Source organism: Euprymna scolopes, chromosome 27, assembly GCF_053919585.1.
Source record: "Euprymna scolopes isolate OS-2025 chromosome 27, ASM5391958v1, whole genome shotgun sequence".
Classification (NCBI taxonomy): Eukaryota; Metazoa; Mollusca; class Cephalopoda; order Sepiida; family Sepiolidae; genus Euprymna; species Euprymna scolopes.
The window spans coordinates 105,585,584-105,609,497 of NC_136508.1; the positions used below are offsets into that span (position 1 = coordinate 105,585,584).

At 28.2% G+C, this 23,914-nt stretch overlaps 1 long non-coding RNA gene across 1 annotated transcript in view; it reads right to left on the bottom strand.

Moving 5' to 3' along the window:
• Nucleotides 1-23,188, bottom strand: part of LOC145249039 (uncharacterized) — a 40,304-nt gene extending 17,116 nt beyond the window's left edge. The window contains exon 1 of the long non-coding RNA XR_013863451.1: nucleotides 22,911-23,188. This is a non-coding gene — a long non-coding RNA (uncharacterized LOC145249039). The remainder of the gene's footprint in view (nucleotides 1-22,910) is intronic.
• Between the last annotated feature and the right edge of the window lie 726 nt (nucleotides 23,189-23,914).

Consider the following 23,914-nt stretch of genomic DNA (forward strand, 5'->3'; position numbering starts at 1 on the left):
CACCATGTTGAATGTTTTATCTTTAAATATCTGTTTATCCCTAATTGATATGACCGTCAAACTATTCTTAATAACATGTTTGTAACTTATCACCGTGTTGAATGTTTTATCTTTAAATATCTGTTTATCCCTAATTGATATGAACGTAAAAATATTCTTAATAACATGTTTGTAACTTATCACCATGTTGAATGTTTTATCTTTAAATATCTGTTTATCCCTAATTGATATGACCGTCAAACTATTCTTAATAACATGTTTGTAACTTATCACCGTGTTGAATGTTTTATCTTTAAATATCTGTTTATCCCTAATTGATATGACCGTCAAACTATTCTTAATAACATGTTTGTAACTTATCACCATGTTGAATGTTTTATCTTTAAATATCTGTTTATCCCTAATTGATATGAACGTAAAAATATTCTTAATAACATGTTTGTAACTTATCACCATGTTGAATGTTTTATCTTTAAATATCTGTTTATCCCTAATTGATATGACCGTCAAACTATTCTTAATAACATGTTTGTAACTTATCACCGTGTTGAATGTTTTATCTTTAAATATCTGTTTATCCCTAATTGATATGACCGTCAAACTATTCTTAATAACATGTTTGTAACTTATCACCATGTTGAATGTTTTATCTTTAAATATCTGTTTATCCCTAATTGATATGAACGTCAAACTATTCTTAATAACATGTTTGTAACTTATCACCGTGTTGAATGTTTTATCTTTAAATATCTGTTTATCCCTAATTGATATGACCGTCAAACTATTCTTAATAACATGTTTGTAACTTATCACCGTGTTGAATGTTTTATCTTTAAATATCTGTTTATCCCTAATTGATATGACCGTCAAACTATTCTTAATAACATGTTTGTAACTTATCACCATGTTGAATGTTTTATCTTTAAATATCTGTTTATCCCTAATTGATATGACCGTCAAACTATTCTTAATAACATGTTTGTAACTTATCACCATGTTGAATGTTTTATCTTTAAATATCTGTTTATCCCTAATTGATATGACCGTCAAACTATTCTTAATAACATGTTTGTAACTTATCACCGTGTTGAATGTTTTATCTTTAAATATCTGTTTATCCCTAATTGATATGACCGTCAAACTATTCTTAATAACATGTTTGTAACTTATCACCGTGTTGAATGTTTTATCTTTAAATATCTGTTTATCCCTAATTGATATGACCGTCAAACTATTCTTAATAACATGTTTGTAACTTATCACCGTGTTGAATGTTTTATCTTTAAATATCTGTTTATCCCTAATTGATATGACCGTCAAACTATTCTTAATAACATGTTTGTAACTTATCACCATGTTGAATGTTTTATCTTTAAATATCTGTTTATCCCTAATTGATATGAACGTCAAAATATTCTTAATAACAGGTTTGTAACTTATCACCGTGTTGAATGTTTTATCTTTAAATATCTGTTTATCCCTAATTGATATGACCGTCAAACTATTCTTAATAACATGTTTGTAACTTATCACCGTGTTGAATGTTTTATCTTTAAATATCTGTTTATCCCTAATTGATATGAACGTAAAAATATTCTTAATAACATGTTTGTAACTTATCACCGTGTTGAATGTTTTATCTTTAAATATCTGTTTATCCCTAATTGATATGACCGTCAAACTATTCTTAATAACATGTTTGTAACTTATCACCATGTTGAATGTTTTATCTTTAAATATCTGTTTATCCCTAATTGATATGAACGTCAAAATATTCTTAATAACAGGTTTGTAACTTATCACCGTGTTGAATGTTTTATCTTTAAATATCTGTTTATCCCTAATTGATATGACCGTCAAACTATTCTTAATAACATGTTTGTAACTTATCACCGTGTTGAATGTTTTATCTTTAAATATCTGTTTATCCCTAATTGATATGACCGTCAAACTATTCTTAATAACATGTTTGTAACTTATCACCGTGTTGAATGTTTTATCTTTAAATATCTGTTTATCCCTAATTGATATGACCGTCAAACTATTCTTAATAACATGTTTGTAACTTATCACCGTGTTGAATGTTTTATCTTTAAATATCTGTTTATCCCTAATTGATATGACCGTCAAACTATTCTTAATAACATGTTTGTAACTTATCACCGTGTTGAATGTTTTATCTTTAAATATCTGTTTATCCCTAATTGATATGACCGTCAAACTATTCTTAATAACATGTTTGTAACTTATCACCGTGTTGAATGTTTTATCTTTAAATATCTGTTTATCCCTAATTGATATGACCGTCAAACTATTCTTAATAACATGTTTGTAACTTATCACCATGTTGAATGTTTTATCTTTAAATATCTGTTTATCCCTAATTGATATGAACGTCAAAATATTCTTAATAACATGTTTGTAACTTATCACCATGTTGAATGTTTTATCTTTAAATATCTGTTTATCCTTAATTGATATGAACGTCAAAATATTCTTAATAACATGTTTGTAACTTATCACCGTGTTGAATGTTTTATCTTTAAATATCTGTTTATCCTTAATTGATATGAACGTCAAAATATTCTTAATAACATGTTTGTAACTTATCACCATGTTGAATGTTTTATCTTTAAATATCTGTTTATCCTTAATTGATATGAACGTCAAAATATTCTTAATAACATGTTTGTAACTTATCACCATGTTGAATGTTTTATCTTTAAATATCTGTTTATCCTTAATTGATATGAACGTCAAAATATTCTTAATAACATGTTTGTAACTTATCACCATGTTGAATGTTTTATCTTTAAATATCTGTTTATCCTTAATTGATATGAACGTAAAAATATTCTTAATAACATGTTTGTAACTTATCACCGTGTTGAATGTTTTATCTTTAAATATCTGTTTATCCTTAATTGATATGAACGTCAAAATATTCTTAATAACATGTTTGTAACTTATCACCATGTTGAATGTTTTATCTTTAAATATCTGTTTATCCCTAATTGATATGACCGTCAAACTATTCTTAATAACATGTTTGTAACTTATCACCATGTTGAATGTTTTATCTTTAAATATCTGTTTATCCCTAATTGATATGAACGTCAAAATATTCTTAATAACATGTTTGTAACTTATCACCGTGTTGAATGTTTTATCTTTAAATATCTGTTTATCCCTAATTTATATGAACGTCAAAATATTCTTAATAACAGGTTTGTAACTTATCACCATGTTGAATGTTTTATCTTTAAATATCTGTTTATCCCTAATTGATATGAACGTCAAAATATTCTTAATAACATGTTTGTAACTTATCACCGTGTTGAATGTTTTATCTTTAAATATCTGTTTATCCCTAATTTATATGAACGTCAAAATATTCTTAATAACAGGTTTGTAACTTATCACCATGTTGAATGTTTTATCTTTAAATATCTGTTTATCCCTAATTGATATGACCGTCAAACTATTTTTAATAACATGTTTGTAACTTATCACCGTGTTGAATGTTTTATCTTTAAATATCTGTTTATCCTTAATTGATATGACCGTCAAACTATTCTTAATAACAGGTTTGTAACTTATCACCGTGTTGAATGTTTTATCTTTAAATATCTGTTTATCCCTAATTGATATGACCGTCAAACTATTCTTAATAACATGTTTGTAACTTATCACCGTGTTGAATGTTTTATCTTTAAATATCTGTTTATCCCTAATTGATATGACCGTCAAACTATTCTTAATAACATGTTTGTAACTTATCACCATGTTGAATGTTTTATCTTTAAATATCTGTTTATCCCTAATTGATATGAACGTCAAAATATTCTTAATAACATGTTTGTAACTTATCACCGTGTTGAATGTTTTATCTTTAAATATCTGTTTATCCCTAATTGATATGAACGTCAAAATATTCTTAATAACAGGTTTGTAACTTATCACCGTGTTGAATGTTTTATCTTTAAATATCTGTTTATCCCTAATTGATATGAACGTCAAAATATTCTTAATAACAGGTTTGTAACTTATCACCATGTTGAATGTTTTATCTTTAAATATCTGTTTATCCCTAATTGATATGAACGTCAAAATATTCTTAATAACAGGTTTGTAACTTATCACCGTGTTGAATGTTTTATCTTTAAATATCTGTTTATCCCTAATTGATATGAACGTAAAAATATTCTTAATAACAGGTTTGTAACTTATCACCATGTTGAATGTTTTATCTTTAAATATCTGTTTATCCCTAATTGATATGAACGTCAAAATATTTTTAATAACATGTTTGTAACTTATCACCGTGTTGAATGTTTTATCTTTAAATATCTGTTTATCCCTAATTGATATGAACGTCAAAATATTCTTAATAACAGGTTTGTAACTTATCACCATGTTGAATGTTTTATCTTTAAATATCTGTTTATCCCTAATTGATATGAACGTCAAAATATTCTTAATAACATGTTTGTAACTTATCACCGTGTTGAATGTTTTATCTTTAAATATCTGTTTATCCCTAATTGATATGAACGTCAAAATATTCTTAATAACAGGTTTGTAACTTATCACCATGTTGAATGTTTTATCTTTAAATATCTGTTTATCCCTAATTGATATGAACGTAAAAATATTCTTAATAACAGGTTTGTAACTTATCACCGTGTTGAATGTTTTATCTTTAAATATCTGTTTATCCCTAATTGATATGAACGTCAAAATATTCTTAATAACATGTTTGTAACTTATCACCATGTTGAATGTTTTATCTTTAAATATCTGTTTATCCCTAATTGATATGAACGTCAAAATATTTTTAATAACAGGTTTGTAACTTATCACCGTGTTGAATGTTTTATCTTTAAATATCTGTTTATCCCTAATTGATATGAACGTCAAAATATTCTTAATAACATGTTTGTAACTTATCACCGTGTTGAATGTTTTATCTTTAAATATCTGTTTATCCCTAATTGATATGAACGTCAAAATATTCTTAATAACAGGTTTGTAACTTATCACCATGTTGAATGTTTTATCTTTAAATATCTGTTTATCCCTAATTGATATGAACGTAAAAATATTCTTAATAACATGTTTGTAACTTATCACCGTGTTGAATGTTTTATCTTTAAATATCTGTTTATCCCTAATTGATATGAACGTCAAAATATTCTTAATAACATGTTTGTAACTTATCACCATGTTGAATGTTTTATCTTTAAATATCTGTTTATCCCTAATTGATATGAACGTCAAAATATTTTTAATAACAGGTTTGTAACTTATCACCGTGTTGAATGTTTTATCTTTAAATATCTGTTTATCCCTAATTGATATGAACGTAAAAATATTCTTAATAACAGGTTTGTAACTTATCACCATGTTGAATGTTTTATCTTTAAATATCTGTTTATCCCTAAGTGATATGAACGTAAAAATATTCTTAATAACAGGTTTGTAACTTATCACCGTGTTGAATGTTTTATCTTTAAATATCTGTTTATCCCTAATTGATATGAACGTCAAAATATTCTTAATAACATGTTTGTAACTTATCACCATGTTGAATGTTTTATCTTTAAATATCTGTTTATCCCTAATTGATATGAACGTCAAAATATTTTTAATAACAGGTTTGTAACTTATCACCGTGTTGAATGTTTTATCTTTAAATATCTGTTTATCCCTAATTGATATGAACGTCAAAATATTCTTAATAACATGTTTGTAACTTATCACCGTGTTGAATGTTTTATCTTTAAATATCTGTTTATCCCTAATTGATATGAACGTCAAAATATTCTTAATAACAGGTTTGTAACTTATCACCGTGTTGAATGTTTTATCTTTAAATATCTGTTTATCCCTAATTGATATGAACGTCAAAATATTTTTAATAACAGGTTTGTAACTTATCACCGTGTTGAATGTTTTATCTTTAAATATCTGTTTATCCCTAATTGATATGAACGTCAAAATATTCTTAATAACATGTTTGTAACTTATCACCGTGTTGAATGTTTTATCTTTAAATATCTGTTTATCCCTAATTGATATGACCGTCAAACTATTCTTAATAACATGTTTGTAACTTATCACCATGTTGAATGTTTTATCTTTAAATATCTGTTTATCCCTAATTGATATGAACGTAAAAATATTCTTAATAACAGGTTTGTAACTTATCACCATGTTGAATGTTTTATCTTTAAATATCTGTTTATCCCTAATTGATATGACCGTCAAACTATTCTTAATAACATGTTTGTAACTTATCACCGTGTTGAATGTTTTATCTTTAAATATCTGTTTATCCCTAATTGATATGAACGTCAAAATATTCTTAATAACAGGTTTGTAACTTATCACCATGTTGAATGTTTTATCTTTAAATATCTGTTTATCCCTAATTGATATGACCGTCAAACTATTCTTAATAACATGTTTGTAACTTATCACCGTGTTGAATGTTTTATCTTTAAATATCTGTTTATCCCTAATTGATATGAACGTCAAAATATTCTTAATAACATGTTTGTAACTTATCACCATGTTGAATGTTTTATCTTTAAATATCTGTTTATCCCTAATTGATATGAACGTAAAAATATTCTTAATAACAGGTTTGTAACTTATCACCGTGTTGAATGTTTTATCTTTAAATATCTGTTTATCCCTAATTGATATGACCGTCAAAATATTCTTAATAACATGTTTGTAACTTATCACCGTGTTGAATGTTTTATCTTTAAATATCTGTTTATCCCTAATTGATATGAACGTAAAAATATTCTTAATAACAGGTTTGTAACTTATCACCGTGTTGAATGTTTTATCTTTAAATATCTGTTTATCCCTAATTGATATGAACGTCAAAATATTCTTAATAACATGTTTGTAACTTATCACCGTGTTGAATGTTTTATCTTTAAATATCTGTTTATCCCTAATTGATATGAACGTCAAAATATTCTTAATAACAGGTTTGTAACTTATCACCGTGTTGAATGTTTTATCTTTAAATATCTGTTTATCCCTAATTGATATGAACGTAAAAATATTCTTAATAACATGTTTGTAACTTATCACCGTGTTGAATGTTTTATCTTTAAATATCTGTTTATCCCTAATTGATATGAACGTAAAAATATTCTTAATAACATGTTTGTAACTTATCACCGTGTTGAATGTTTTATCTTTAAATATCTGTTCATCTCTAATTGATATGAACGTCAAAATATTCTTAATAACAGGTTTGTAACTTATCACCATGTTGAATGTTTTATCTTTAAATATCTGTTTATCCCTAATTGATATGAACGTAAAAATATTCTTAATAACAGGTTTGTAACTTATCACCGTGTTGAATGTTTTATCTTTAAATATCTGTTTATCTCTAATTGATATGAACGTCAAAATATTCTTAATAAATGGTTTGTAACTTATCACCGTGTTGAATGTTTTATCTTTAAATATCTGTTTATCCCTAATTGATATGAACGTAAAAATATTCTTAATAACATGTTTGTAACTTATCACCGTGTTGAATGTTTTATCTTTAAATATCTGTTTATCCCTAATTGATATGAACGTAAAAATATTCTTAATAACATGTTTGTAACTTATCACCGTGTTGAATGTTTTATCTTTAAATATCTGTTTATCCCTAATTGATATGAACGTCAAAATATTCTTAATAACAGGTTTGTAACTTATCACCGTGTTGAATGTTTTATCTTTAAATATCTGTTTATCCCTAATTGATATGAACGTAAAAATATTCTTAATAACATGTTTGTAACTTATCACCGTGTTGAATGTTTTATCTTTAAATATCTGTTTATCCCTAATTGATATGAACGTCAAAATATTCTTAATAACAGGTTTGTAACTTATCACCGTGTTGAATGTTTTATCTTTAAATATCTGTTTATCCCTAATTGATATGAACGTCAAAATATTCTTAATAACATGTTTGTAACTTATCACCGTGTTGAATGTTTTATCTTTAAATATCTGTTTATCCCTAATTGATATGAACGTCAAAATATTCTTAATAACAGGTTTGTAACTTATCACCGTGTTGAATGTTTTATCTTTAAATATCTGTTTATCCCTAATTGATATGAACGTAAAAATATTCTTAATAACATGTTTGTAACTTATCACCGTGTTGAATGTTTTATCTTTAAATATCTGTTTATCCCTAATTGATATGAACGTAAAAATATTCTTAATAACAGGTTTGTAACTTATCACCGTGTTGAATGTTTTATCTTTAAATATCTGTTTATCCCTAATTGATATGAACGTCAAAATATTCTTAATAACATGTTTTTAACTTATCACCGTGTTGAATGTTTTATCTTTAAATATCTGTTTATCCCTAATTGATATGAACGTCAAAATATTCTTAATAACAGGTTTGTAACTTATCACCATGTTGAATGTTTTATCTTTAAATATCTGTTTATCCCTAATTGATATGAACGTAAAAATATTCTTAATAACAGGTTTGTAACTTATCACCGTGTTGAATGTTTTATCTTTAAATATCTGTTTATCCCTAATTGATATGACCGTCAAAATATTCTTAATAACAGGTTTGTAACTTATCACCGTGTTGAATGTTTTATCTTTAAATATCTGTTTATCCCTAATTGATATGAACGTAAAAATATTCTTAATAACAGGTTTGTAACTTATCACCATGTTGAATGTTTTATCTTTAAATATCTGTTTATCCCTAATTGATATGAACGTCAAAATATTCTTAATAACATGTTTGTAACTTATCACCGTGTTGAATGTTTTATCTTTAAATATCTGTTTATCCCTAATTGATATGAACGTCAAAATATTCTTAATAACAGGTTTGTAACTTATCACCGTGTTGAATGTTTTATCTTTAAATATCTGTTTATCCCTAATTGATATGAACGTCAAAATATTCTTAATAACAGGTTTGTAACTTATCACCGTGTTGAATGTTTTATCTTTAAATATCTGTTTATCCCTAATTGATATGAACGTAAAAATATTCTTAATAACATGTTTGTAACTTATCACCGTGTTGAATGTTTTATCTTTAAATATCTGTTTATCCCTAATTGATATGAACGTCAAAATATTCTTAATAACAGGTTTGTAACTTATCACCGTGTTGAATGTTTTATCTTTAAATATCTGTTTATCCCTAATTGATATGAACGTAAAAATATTCTTAATAACATGTTTGTAACTTATCACCGTGTTGAATGTTTTATCTTTAAATATCTGTTTATCCCTAATTGATATGAACGTCAAACTATTCTTAATAACAGGTTTGTAACTTATCACCGTGTTGAATGTTTTATCTTTAAATATCTGTTTATCCCTAATTGATATGAACGTCAAAATATTCTTAATAACAGGTTTGTAACTTATCACCGTGTTGAATGTTTTATCTTTAAATATCTGTTTATCCCTAATTGATATGAACGTAAAAATATTCTTAATAACATGTTTGTAACTTATCACCATGTTGAATGTTTTATCTTTAAATATCTGTTTATCCCTAATTGATATGACCGTCCAAATATTCTTAATAACATGTTTGTAACTTATCACCATGTTGAATGTTTTATCTTTAAATATCTGTTTATCCCTAATTGATATGAACGTAAAAATATTCTTAATAACAGGTTTGTAACTTATCACCATGTTGAATGTTTTATCTTTAAATATCTGTTTATCCCTAATTGATATGAACGTCAAAATATTCTTAATAACAGGTTTGTAACTTATCACCATGTTGAATGTTTTATCTTTAAATATCTGTTTATCCCTAATTGATATGAACGTCAAAATATTCTTAATAACAGGTTTGTAACTTATCACCGTGTTGAATGTTTTATCTTTAAATATCTGTTTATCCCTAATTGATATGACCGTCAAACTATTCTTAATAACATGTTTGTAACTTATCACCGTGTTGAATGTTTTATCTTTAAATATCTGTTTATCCCTAATTGATATGACCGTCAAACTATTCTTAATAACATGTTTGTAACTTATCACCGTGTTGAATGTTTTATCTTTAAATATTTGTTCATCCCTAATTGATATGAACGTCAAAATGTTCTTAATAACAGGTTTGTAACTTATCACCGTGTTGAATGTTTTATCTTTAAATATCTGTTTATCCCTAATTGATATGAACGTCAAAATATTTTTAATAACAGGTTTGTAACTTATCACCGTGTTGAATGTTTTATCTTTAAATATCTGTTTATCCCTAATTGATATGAACGTCAAAATATTTTTAATAACAGGTTTGTAACTTATCACCATGTTGAATGTTTTATCTTTAAATATCTGTTTATCCCTAATTGATATGACCGTCAAACTATTCTTAATAACATGTTTGTAACTTATCACCGTGTTGAATGTTTTATCTTTAAATATCTGTTTATCCCTAATTGATATGAACGTCAAAATATTTTTAATAACAGGTTTGTAACTTATCACCGTGTTGAATGTTTTATCTTTAAATATCTGTTTATCCCTAATTGATATGAACGTCAAAATATTTTTAATAACAGGTTTGTAACTTATCACCGTGTTGAATGTTTTATCTTTAAATATCTGTTTATCCCTAATTGATATGACCGTCAAAATATTTTTAATAACAGGTTTGTAACTTATCACCGTGTTGAATGTTTTATCTTTAAATATCTGTTTATCCCTAATTGATATGAACGTCAAAATATTTTTAATAACAGGTTTGTAACTTATCACCGTGTTGAATGTTTTATCTTTAAATATCTGTTTATCCCTAATTGATATGAACGTCAAAATATTTTTAATAACAGGTTTGTAACTTATCACCGTGTTGAATGTTTTATCTTTAAATATTAGTATGACTAAATATTTAAATTATTTTAAACAGATAATTTTTAGCCTATTATCATATGATATGCCTGTAGTTTTAGTTCCATATGGAAGTTCCTTTGTTCTAAGTTGCATTGTGACTTGTTTGAGATAAAAAACAACAAAAAAATTAGCTTATCACGTTTGATCTTTAAATATTAGTATGATTAAATATTTAAATTAATATAAACATATAATTAATATTAAACCTAGCCGGTAAACAGATAATTAATATTAAAGCTAACCGTATTATTAATGTTAAAATTACTATAAACCGATAATTAACATCTAATCGAATTTCATTGGGTTTCATGAATTAAATTTTTCCTTCTTCGTTTCAATTTTTATTAGTATGATTAAATATTTAGATTACTGTAAACAGATAATTAATATTCAAACCTAACCATATTATCATACGGTATTCTTGTAATCTTCCTCCTATATAGTAACTAATAGTAACCACATTGGTCCGAATTTCATTATGACTTATTGTTTGGAGTAAAAAATATATAAAATAAAAAAAGTTCCATCCATCCTTATTTAATGTGAACGTAAAAATTATTTCCAACCACATGAGTTTTATTTAAAAACGTTTTAACGTTTTATGTTTAATTTTTAGTAAAACTAAATATCTAAATTACTATAAACAGATAAGAAACACTTAATCTTTACGTATTATTGGGGTTTTAGTCAAACATTTTATGCCAATGAAACAAACGACATTTTATTTGCTTGGTATAACTACATTTTCTATTTATTGTCATATATTTTTCAATTTGTCAATCCTATTTTAACAACTTAATAGTTTTTGAAAAGAAATATCCGTTTACTTCAAATCTCCCTTAATGTTAAATTATTTGTAACCAGATGCGTTAAACTTAGTATTTAAAATTTTTATTTTTAAATATTGATTATTATAAACGTCTAAATTACTATAAATGTTTTAATGTTTTATCTTTAATCTTTAGTAAAACTAAATATCTAAATTACTATAAACAGATAATCAACACTTAATCTTAACGTATTATTTAGGTTTTTGTAAAACATTTTATAACGATGCAACAAACACATGTAGATTATTGTTAAATTATTTGTAACTCGATGCGTTAAACTTAACTTATTAAATTAAAATATTGAATATTATTAATGTTTAAATTACTATAAACCAATAATAAACATCTAAGCGAATTTCATTGGGTTTCATGAATTAAATTTTTCCTTCTTCGTTTTGAAAACAAATATCCATTTGCATCCAATGTAGCTTAATATTAAATTATTTAAAACTAGATGCATTAAACTTAGCGTTTTAAATTTTATTTTTTAAAAGATTTTACATCTTCTTCCAGTATTTCATTTTCGATTTGTTTTTTCGCGTTTTATGTAAAACAAATTCACCATTCACTGTATGCACTGAACCTCCATTTGAAAATATAACGAAACATTTTATGACAATATGATTAACACATTCATATTTTTTCAAACTATTAAACTTACATAAATGATAAAACTATTATATTATACTTACATAAATGATAAAACTGTGATTTAAAAAATAATTATTTCCTTTCTATTCTTTAAAGAATACAATTATTTGTTATATATTTCTAAGTTGATTGTAATAATGTATTTTCTTCAATCAAGATATATTATTGCGTTTTTAAAATCCGCTTCAATAGCATTGATTGATGAAATAGTCAATTGTTTATATAGTAGTCACTATAGACTATGTACAAAGCTACTTTATATAAGAATTATTAACAAGAACTAAATATGGTAGTATATTAGGGCAGCATATAACTATTTACTTTAATTTTTTCTTCATAAAAATATGAAGTGTGCATTAGATTAGACATTAAAAATGCTCTCAATATATCTGTTCTAAATCATGTTCCCTATGAACGTTAAGCCAAGGAGTTTGAACAAATTATTTTCAGGTTATGTCTCATTAACATAGCTATTGGTGGTTGAGAAGTTTTCTTGTAGGTATTAAAAGAAAGGAGATTAGTCTTCGATTATCAATATTTCTTCCTCAAGCTGTAAAGCTTTTTATTATATTGTACGTAACTTCCTAGCATGGTAGAGAGAGCCCACCTTCCTTACAGCCGCCTGGGAAATGCTCTTTCAGGTAATGTATCTTAAGCCATAGTTATTGGTGGTTGAGAAGGTTTCTAGTAATTATTAAAGGAAAGAAGTTTAAGGATAAATTAAATCACTAGACATAAGAAAGCCATCTATACTAATAGTTTCTTCTCTAGAAATGCTAGAGTTTGGAACTCTCTTCCAAGTTCCTGCTTTCCCAACTGTACTGACATGCAGAAATTCAAGTGTAATGTGAACGAGCATCTCGCTGCTAAACTCCCTATATTGTACCCATGCAACGATAGTAGACCCCTACATTAAAGTGGCATTATGCCTTGTTTGGAGTTAGAATGGAATAAAAAAAACAAAAAAACATATCAGATATGAATAAAAAGAATACAAACCATATGAGATATGAAAGAGCTTTAAAAGAAAACAATATTGAGAGATGTGGGAAAACGGAAAATTACACATAATCAAAATGATATTAGATTGATTGTATGTATAATTGATTTTATGTATAATTGATTGTATATATAATTGATTGTATATAAAATTGATTGTATATATAATCGATTTTATATATAATTGATTGTATATATAATTGATTGTATAAATAATAGATTGTATATATAATTGATTGTATATATAATTGATTGTATGTATAATGTATTGTATGTATAATTGATTGTATGTATAATTGATTGTATGTATAATTGATTCTATGTATAATTGATTGTATATATAATTGATTGTATATATGATTTTATATATAATCGATTTTGTATATAATCGATTTTATATATAATTGATTGTATTTATAATTGATTTTATATATAATTGATTGTATATATAATTGATTGTGTATATAATTTATTGTATATATAATTGATTGTATGTATAATTTATTGTATATATAATTGATTGTATGTATAATTGATTGCATATATAATTGATTTTATATATAATTGATTGTCTATATAATTGATTTTATATATAATTGATTGTATATATAATTGATTGTATGTATAATTGAATGTATATATAATTGATTGTATCTATAATTATTGTATATATAATTGATCGTATATATAAGTGATTGTATGTATAATTGATTGTATATATAATTGATTGTATATATAATTGAGTGTCTATATAATTGAGTGTATATATAATTGTCCATCACAAAAACAGTGTATATATAATGTCCATCACAAAAACTGGCTTGGATTCTCTACTTATACAGATGCAGCAGGCAGCGCAACTCATAGCTTCTCTGTATCTCACTCCCTATCGCAAATTGTTACTTTTCCAACCCGCTTCCCTGATCAGGAAGAACAACACGCATCACTATTAGATCTGTTTTTGACCACAATTCCTGATGATTGTGTAACGAAATCCGACAGCCCACTTGGGAACGCTGATCATGCGGTAATAATGGTTGAAATCGCCCTAAACTCTAGACCCAAAACTGATGAGCCAGTGCTCAAAACAACCAGATATTATAAAAAGGCTGACTGGGAAGCTATCAGAGATCTTATCAGAGACGCCCCATGGGGAAATATTTTTTCTCTTCCTGCTGAACAGTGTGCAACTGAGACCACTGAATGGTTCAAAACTGCAATCGAAGCGCATGTTCCCATGCGGAAATTCTATAGCAAGCCCCACTCTCCCCAATGGTTTACTTCGACTTGCGCAACTGCCATTGCTCAAAGGCAGCATGCATTCCGAAGGTTTAACCGACATAAGTCCAGTTCAAACAGACAAAAGTACATAGAAGCTAGAAGTAACGTTAAGAAAGAAATAGCGACAGCTAAGAGGGAATTTACGGAAACCACTAAAAAACGCATCGAAGCACAAAAATTAGGAACTCGTGACTTCTGGAAAATCTACAACAGTGTAGTAAATAATGGGCAATCAACGATTCCCCCACTAACCAACAATCACGAGGTTCTTTGCTCAGCAACCGAGAAGGCTAACATGCTTGCCAGTCGGTTTGCCTCCAACTCTACACTGGACCCTTTAAACCACCCCCTACCTGACTTTCCTATGCGGACAGACGCCAAGCTAGACGATCTGGAAATCACCCCTGCTCAGGTGCATGCTATCATAAAAAACCTTGACACTTCCAAAGCATGTGGACCCGACCTCATCCCTGCTGTGCTATTAAAAAAGTGCTCAGCCGAAGTAGCTCCAGTTCTCTCCAAACTCTACAACAAATGCCTTAATGAATCTTGCTTTCCGAGCTGCTGGAAAACTGCTTCTGTGGTACCAGTATTCAAGAATTCTGGCGAAAGAACTGACCCATTAAATTATCACCCTATTAGCCTCCTCCCACTTTTTGCCAAAATATTTGAGATCTTAATTAACCATGCTCTAGTCCAGCACCTTACAGATGCTAAACTTCTGACCGACCATCAATATGGATTTAGACAAGCCCGTTCCACGGCAGACATCCTCACTGTAATCTCTGAACGCATATACCATTCACTGGACAAAGCGGGAGAGGGCAGAGCGGTAGCTCTAGATATATCTAAGGCTTTTGACAGGGTATGGCATGAGGGTCTCCTCAGGAAGATTAGATCTTACGGTATCACTGGTAGAATACTTAACATAATTAAATCCTTCTTAGATAAGAGAAAAATCCAGGTTGTCCTCGACGGTCGTACGTCTAAACAATATAATATAAATGCCGGAGTGCCCCAGGGATCTATCCTTGGTCCTCTGCTGTTCCTGATATTCATAAATGACCTCCCCGATAAAATTGCCTCTGAGATGGGTATATATGCTGATGACACCACACTCTATAGCAGGCACGACAGGAAAACAAATGAACATATATCTAAAGTAATGGCAGAAACACTAGAGGATGACCTCAAATCAGTAGTGGAATGGGGACAAAAATGGATGGTAACGTTCAATGCCACCAAGACAAAACTGGTTTCATTCAATAATTACAGGAAACCTTCTCTACCACCTATAGCAATGGCCAACAACTCTTTAGCTGAGAGTACGTCTTTCAAGCTCCTTGGCCTAACGTTCACAGGAAACATGAGCTGGAACAATTACATCGAGGGCATTGCCAGGGCCGCTGCGAGGAAGGTGGGCTCTCTCTACCGTGCTAGAAAACTTCTAACACCCGAAAGTATCCTGTACCTCTATAAGGCCACTATTCGCCCATGTATGGAGTATTGCTGTCATATTTGGGCCGGTGCATCGGCTACTAGTCTCTCTCTCCTTGACAGGGTTCAAAAGAGAGTCGCAAATCTGATAGGCCCTAAACTGGCATCAAAACTTCAGCCTCTGTCCCATCGTCGAAACGTTGCATCCCTCTGCCTGTTCTACAAGTATTATAATGGTGAATGCTCTGAAGAACTGCAAGCACTTGTGCCCCCACGACGTGAACACCCTCGACAGACCCGACAAGCTGCAAAATCCCACCCCCACACTGTAGAGATCCCTAGATGTAAAAGATCGTTCTACTCCAGTAGTTTCTTCCCCAGAACTGCTAGACTTTGGAATTCCATTCCAGGTCACTGCTTCCCCAACTGTACTGACATGCATAAGTTCAAGTGCAACGTGAACCAACATCTCGCTGCCCTAATCCCTACATAGTGCCCCAGTAGATGTTTCCCCTGATAGTAGCCCCCTACACCAAAGTGGCAATGTGCCTTGTTTGGGGTGAAAATATAATAAAAAAAAAAAAAAAAAAAAAAAAAAATTGATTGTATATATATATGTGGGGAAAAGGAAATTTACACCAAATCAAAATGACATTAGATTGATTTTATATATAATTAGATTTTCTATATAATTGATTGTATATATAATTCATTTTATATTAAATTGATTGTATATATAATTGAGTGTATATATAATTGATTGTATATAATTGATTGTACGTATAATTGATTGTATATATAATTGATTGTATGTATAATTGATTGTATATATAATTGATTGTATATATAATTTATTGTATATATAACTGATTGTATGCATAATTGATTGTATATATAATTGATTGTATGCATAATTGATTGTATGTATAATTGATTGTATATATAATTGATTGTATATATAATTTATTGTATATATAACTGATTGTATGCATAATTGATTGTATATATAATTGATTGTATATATCAATGATTTATTATATAATTGATTGTATGTATAATTGATTGTATGTATAATTGATTGTATGCATAATTGATTGTATGCATAATTGATTGTATATATAATTGATTGTATATATCAATGATTTTTTATATAATTGATTGTATGTATAATTGATTGTATGTATAATTGATTGTATGCATAATTGATTGTATATATAATTAATTGTATGTATAATTGATTTTATATATAATTGATTGTTTGTATAATTGATTGTATATATAATTGATTGTATGTATAATTGATTGTATATATAATTAATTGTATGTATAATTGATTGTATATATAATTGAATGTATATATAATTGATTGTATGTATAATTGATTGTATGTATAATTGATTGTATATATAATTGATTGTATGTATAATTGATTGTATTTATAACATAGTGTATATATAATTGTATGTATAAAAGATGGGTAGTTCTTGATATATGATAAAGAGTGTACTGAGAACATGTTTGTGGAGGGGGTACAGTGCGACAAAAGGGCATTCCAAGAAGTTATTCAAGCATTAATCAAAACTCAACAAGAGGAAATACTCCTTCCTGTGCCGAGTGATCGACACGTGGAATGTATTTCCTGAATCAATTATAAAAAGTGAAACAGTACTTGAGTTTAAAAACAGGTTGGATAAATTATAAAAAAGCAATGATTAGAAATATAATCATAAGGCACGCATCCACCCAATCATCAACATCGTCAACAGTCAAAGTAAAGATTACGGTGATGATGGTGTTGAGCTGAAGTCACAGGCTAAGCCTTTTCTGGGACGTCATCTGTAAGCATCTGAGTCTTAGGTTAGAATTAGAATTAGAAAAATATGGTTGATATAAAAGTCATCTTGGAAGTCCCGAAAATCATTGAAAAATCGATAATCAAGTAAAACCCTGATAGAAAACCACAAAATAAATGTCACAGTGACATTTTTTTATAAAGATTTTTATGGTATCTTTGGTTCATTAAATTGTAAATTGGAAGTACAGAATAGTTAACAACACATAGGATATAATCCCCATACAAGAATGTAAGAAAGCAAAACCTGAATGGACCCTCTCTCTTCCTCCTCCCCCATCAAAGATTTACAGATACTATTGACTGCTAAATGGTCATGAAGTGGGTGCTCATTTTACATTAAATTTATATAGGAAAGTGATTTTCCACTCTAAAATACTTTATTTTTATTTTATTAATTTTACGGAGATTTTAAAGCTGAAATGAATTCGCCAAAGTAAAGTCATTTTTAAATTATTATTATTTAAGGAGTAAACTACACTGTGTACGATTGTAACGTTTTACAACTATTTTTTCAATATAAAGTTACTTCTTATTGGTAATAGACAATAAATAAGTGTTCATTTCATGTAAACTTTATAAAAGAAAGTGGTAATCTCCAAAAATACCGTTAGGGCTTACAACATGGCCGCCAGAAGAATCATGTGATCCGGTTGATCCAAAACATGAATCATGCAAATGGAAAACGCAGCCTTGAAGGCAAACTTTGACAAACAATCACAATTTGTTTGTATTTAATTTTTTGTTGATATAATGTTGTTATAAAAATAGGTAAGCTTTGAGAAACAATCTTAGGTTGTTTTTAGTTAAAACAGTGTTTATAAAAAGTATTTTATTCAGAACAAACAAGTGGTACTGCGTTTTCCGGTTTCGTAATATGGCGATTCATGTTTTGGATCAACCGGATCACGTGACTCTTCTGGCGGCCATGTTGTAAGCCTTAACGGTATTTTTGGAGATTACCAAGAAAGTGATCTCAATTCAAAAATTTTAAATATTGGGCAAAACATTAAAAAATCAACGGAATTCTTTAGGGACATAAAAGGTAATGTGGACAGCAAAAATATTCTTGACAAAAATCTAAATATCAGATCAAACAATATAATTTTAGGAGATTTTTTTGTGTTTAAGAAAGAGTCGAGAGATCGATTCTAAAAAAATATTTTGTTTTAAGCAAAAGCATTATTACGTAAATTACGAAATTTCATTGAGTGAAAATTTATTTATAGGTAAAAGTAACTTTTTCGGAAAATTGGGTAAAATTGCATTTTTTCTAAGATGTCATAGAATAGACAATGAATATTTAACACACTCGGAACATAAAGTTTAGATTAAACAAACATTTGTAGTCTATTGTAGACACCGCCAAAAATGGCCGAAAAATCAAGTTGTCGTTTTTTAAAATGAAATTACATTTATTAAAATTCATTATTTCTGAGTAACTTTTTTTCCAGAAAGATAAAACCCTGAATTTTATCATATAGAAAGCAGAATAATGTAAAACTTTTTCTATTTTTAATTAAATTTTAAATGTTAAATTTTCCCCAAAAGTTAACAATTGCCATTTTTGGTCTTGCACAAAAAACGTTCATAAATAGTTAAAAAAAAAAAAAAAAAAAGGCTTTTGAAATAATTAATTAATTTATTTCTTGTCTAACTAAGATTTAGGGTGATTTTCTATGAGAATATGCAAAAATATTATAATATAAGTACCTGGATTTCAAATAATTCCACTTATTCATATAGGCAACCAGTTACTTCGTGTCGATCTAGACACGTTTGTACTTGATAAAAAGCAAACTATGGAAGACCAAACAGGCCAAAAAAAACTTATTTTTCAGTGACGAAAATTTCAATGTATTATTAACGCTGAGACTGCCCAGTATCAGATGGGTGACCATTTGTATGAGTTTGGTTTTTAATGTGTATGTGTGTGGGGGCCAGGCTCCTCAAAATGGGGGGGGGGGCAATTGAAAGCAGAATAAAAAAAAATTATTTCAGCACGTTTGCTCCACCATAGTCGAAAGGCGACAAACGTTTTTCAACGGAATCGAAACAATGATGCTATTTTAAACACAAAGGGCACAATATTTATCGAATTTTTTTTGTATCGATTCTTCAAAGCATGCCCTGTTAAATAATGGTCATGCATTATTCGGCTCGCTAAAAAAAAATGTTAATTTATTTATCAAAGATAAATTTATCAAATGGCTTTTTTTCGTATAAATATTAATTTTTTTTTTGTTTGTTTTGCTTAACTTAGATTAATTATTTTACTTAACATATTCACCGAATTTCACACTTCAAAACTCAAAAGCGGGATAATTAAACACAATCGAAGTTCTAATATTCAGACGTCAAAATAAGGTATGCAAACAATTTTTTTTTTTAAATCTATAATTCTGTCCCTTACAACACAATGTTTTGTTCAGTTTCAGATGATTATTTTAAGCAAATTTGGAACCCCCTCAAAACAAGGGGGTGTTGTAAGCAAATATATATGTATATATATATATATATATATAAATATCGTTTATTAAAAATAAGTACACTGTTATAAAGTTCATTCTTCTCTTAATAATCGCTGAAAATTTCGTATTGATTGGATAATTACCTGATTTTTGGTAGATTTTTAAAAAGACGGTCCGTCAAAAAGTACTTACCTGCCCCCCCCCCAGTTTTGGCGGTTCCTAGTCTATTGTGACAGATTTTAAAAAAAAAATTTTACTAAAAAAAACATAGCAATTGTTAGATTATAAAAAAAAATATTTACTAAAAATAAAATACAAAAACTATATCCGATGGTGAGGCCCCACCTTGCGGGCCTTAGGGAGTGCGGAGTCACCCTTTGTCATTGCTCCCAGGTCCACTCTGACCCGGAGTGGTAGTACCTGTTAGGGTCCCATCTATGGGTTAAATAAAATCCTACTCCAAAAAAATATACTCCATTAGAAATCGTTCCTCAAAATAACTAGATTCGGCATTAAATAACCTGAAAAGGTTGATATGCCGTAAAACAAAAACAACCAACCAACTAAAAATAAAATAGCATTGTTCAACTCGGTGAGTTTTCGTAATCTTTTAATATGTTAATATTTTCGACATACTTATAACGACATATCTTTAAAAAAATCGATTTTTTTTTTAATCGGATTCATGTCTATCATAAAGCATTGCAAAATCTGGCAGGATTGCAGTTTACAGGGAAATCAAGGGACGCAACTCCTGCCAAACTAAAAAGGACGCAAACAGAATCACCGGGGGGCACCTGCTCCAATTTTTCTTTTTCTTGTTAATTTAAATGAACTGTTTGAATAAGTTATTTTTTTAACAAAGGAAGAACATAGAACTTTATAAAACAGTTATAAATTATTTTAAGAAAGAATTATTTTAATAACATAGAATTATTTGAAGAACATAGAATTTTATTAAACAGTTAATTTTTAAAACGAAAAACAGTTATGAATTATTTTAAGAAAGAATTATTTGAAGAACATAGAATTATTTTAAGAACATAGAACTTTATTAAACAGTTAATTTTTAAAACGAATACTGTTCGCGGATGCATCTGATGATTCGTGGAAAACATTCACCCTTCTCTCTTTTTCGCCATAAAAATTCCATCAGATGCAAGCCGAACATATTTTGTCGATTCCCGAACTTTCGTATATGTTTTTTGGCGTGTGACCATAGTCCTTCAATAGTCTGTGTGTGCACTGAAGGGTCCAACGGATCAACGAAGTTGTCTTCGTGGACAACAGTGTCGTGCTCATAAATTCCTTGAGCGAGTCGATCAAGTCCTTGGTAAGCCGCCCAACCGTCAGAAATAATTCTTGTTCCTGGCAGGCACCATGAATTTATTGATTGGAAACAGGGTATCTCGATCCCTATTTTCCACTATTGCGAAATTGCACAAATTCGAGCCTCTTTCCACTGCGCCAAAAAGCCAAACGCCCTTCCTCACACGTCCCCTATTATACTTTCGTCGGAAAAAATATGACTCATCCACCTCCACTTCTTTAGGTGTCGAATGTTCGTCTCTCCCACCTAACATGATGGGATGGTCCAGCATGTCCTGTTCACAGACTTCTCTTATGAATGACATCCAATCTACGATTGTATGGTTACTCACACTTGCTTCCTGTTTAATTTTAATCTGCGGCATCTCCATGCTCCAACTGAGCAAAATAACTAAAATCTGCTTTATTGTCAGATGACTTCTCTGTAAGAAGGAACCCATCCTTGGCAAACCACCTTTCTTACAGACAGGACACTTCCACGCAAAACCATCCCCTTTGGCTCCGTTTTTATAGAGAATTCGATCTCTTTCACACGAGCTGCAGAAACTCCTATTCGGTATGAGTCACAATGAGGCCGCTGTTTGTAACTGTACCTCGTTATTTGGTGGCAGCAAATTATACAAATGCTCATAGGTCCACTTCTGCTCTTCCACTTCAGTCGTAGACATAACGTGGTCAACGATAGTAGTTCTCATTTTGGTAAAAAAAATAAAAACGTAAAGAATAAAAGTATAATAAAAGATTGTAAAAACAAAAAGTTAAAGAAGAAAATAATTTAGAAGTAAAACGAATAAAAAACAAAGGAATTAGAAAGAAATGAACTATTCAAAAGAAATCTTAAAACTTGTTATATTATTCCACGTGTAGTAGGTTCGGTTAAAATTCGTAATTTAAAAATTGAAACAGGTGCCCCCCGGTGATTCTGTTTGCGTCCTTTTTAGTTTGGCAGGAGTTGCGTCCCTTGATTTCCCTGTAAACTGCAATCCTGCCGCAAAATCAATATATTTTATTATATTGCAATAAAAAATACATGTTTTTAATGTTTAAAATTATTTTAAAAGTTATTGACTTTTTAAATTGTTAAAAAGTAAAAAAAAAACAAAAAAAAACAAACAAACTTACCTTTCATTCCTTCATATCGGGATGAATTCGTTTTTTTTTTTCTTTTGTGTTCAAAACAGAAAATCTGTTTTTTTTTTTTTTTTTTTTTGTCAGGATTTCTTTATTAAATTGATACAACTTTTGTTGTGTGTGTCCAATTAATTAAGAAATAAAATATATGAAAATATGAAAGAATCAAAATTAAAAGATGAAAAACGCGATTTAAACATGAAATTATTTAAAAAGAAAATCAACTGCTAAAGAAGAATAGATTTCGGTCATCATAAAACGGTGTAATCATTATTTTGTTCCTCGTGTAAAAATCTCCGTTCATTACTTAAATGTGACGAATTGTTTTCCTATTGCGTTTAGATTTTTTTTTTGTCAATGATTAAGGCTTGTTTGGATTTCTTTAGTAAATCTATATGTTGCGTATATCATTATTCAAAAATAAGATGAATGGAAATTAGATTTATTTATGAAGATATAAAAATTATGTTTATTTATGAAGATATAAAAATTATGTTTATTTATGAAGATATAAAAATTATGTTTATTTATGAATATATAAAAATTATGTTTATTTATGAAGATATAAAAATTATGTTTATTTATGAAGATATAAAAATTATGTTTATTTATGAATATAGAAAAATCATGTTTATTTATGAAGATATAAAAATTATGTTTATTTATGAAGATATAAAATTATTTTTATTTATGAAGATATAAAAATTAGATTTAATTATGAATATATAAAAATTATGTTTATTTATGAAAATATAAAAATTAGATTTATTTATGAAAATATAAAAATTATGTTTATTTATGAAAATATAAAAATGATGTTTATTTATGAAAATATAAAAATTATGTTTATTTATGAAGATATAAAAATCAAGTTTATTTATCTCTATATAAATAAAATGAACTCATTTTTTCCCGTCTGATTTTGACATTAATAGGATTAAAAATCAAGATATTTCATCTCTATATAAATAAAATGAACTCATTTTTTCCCGTCT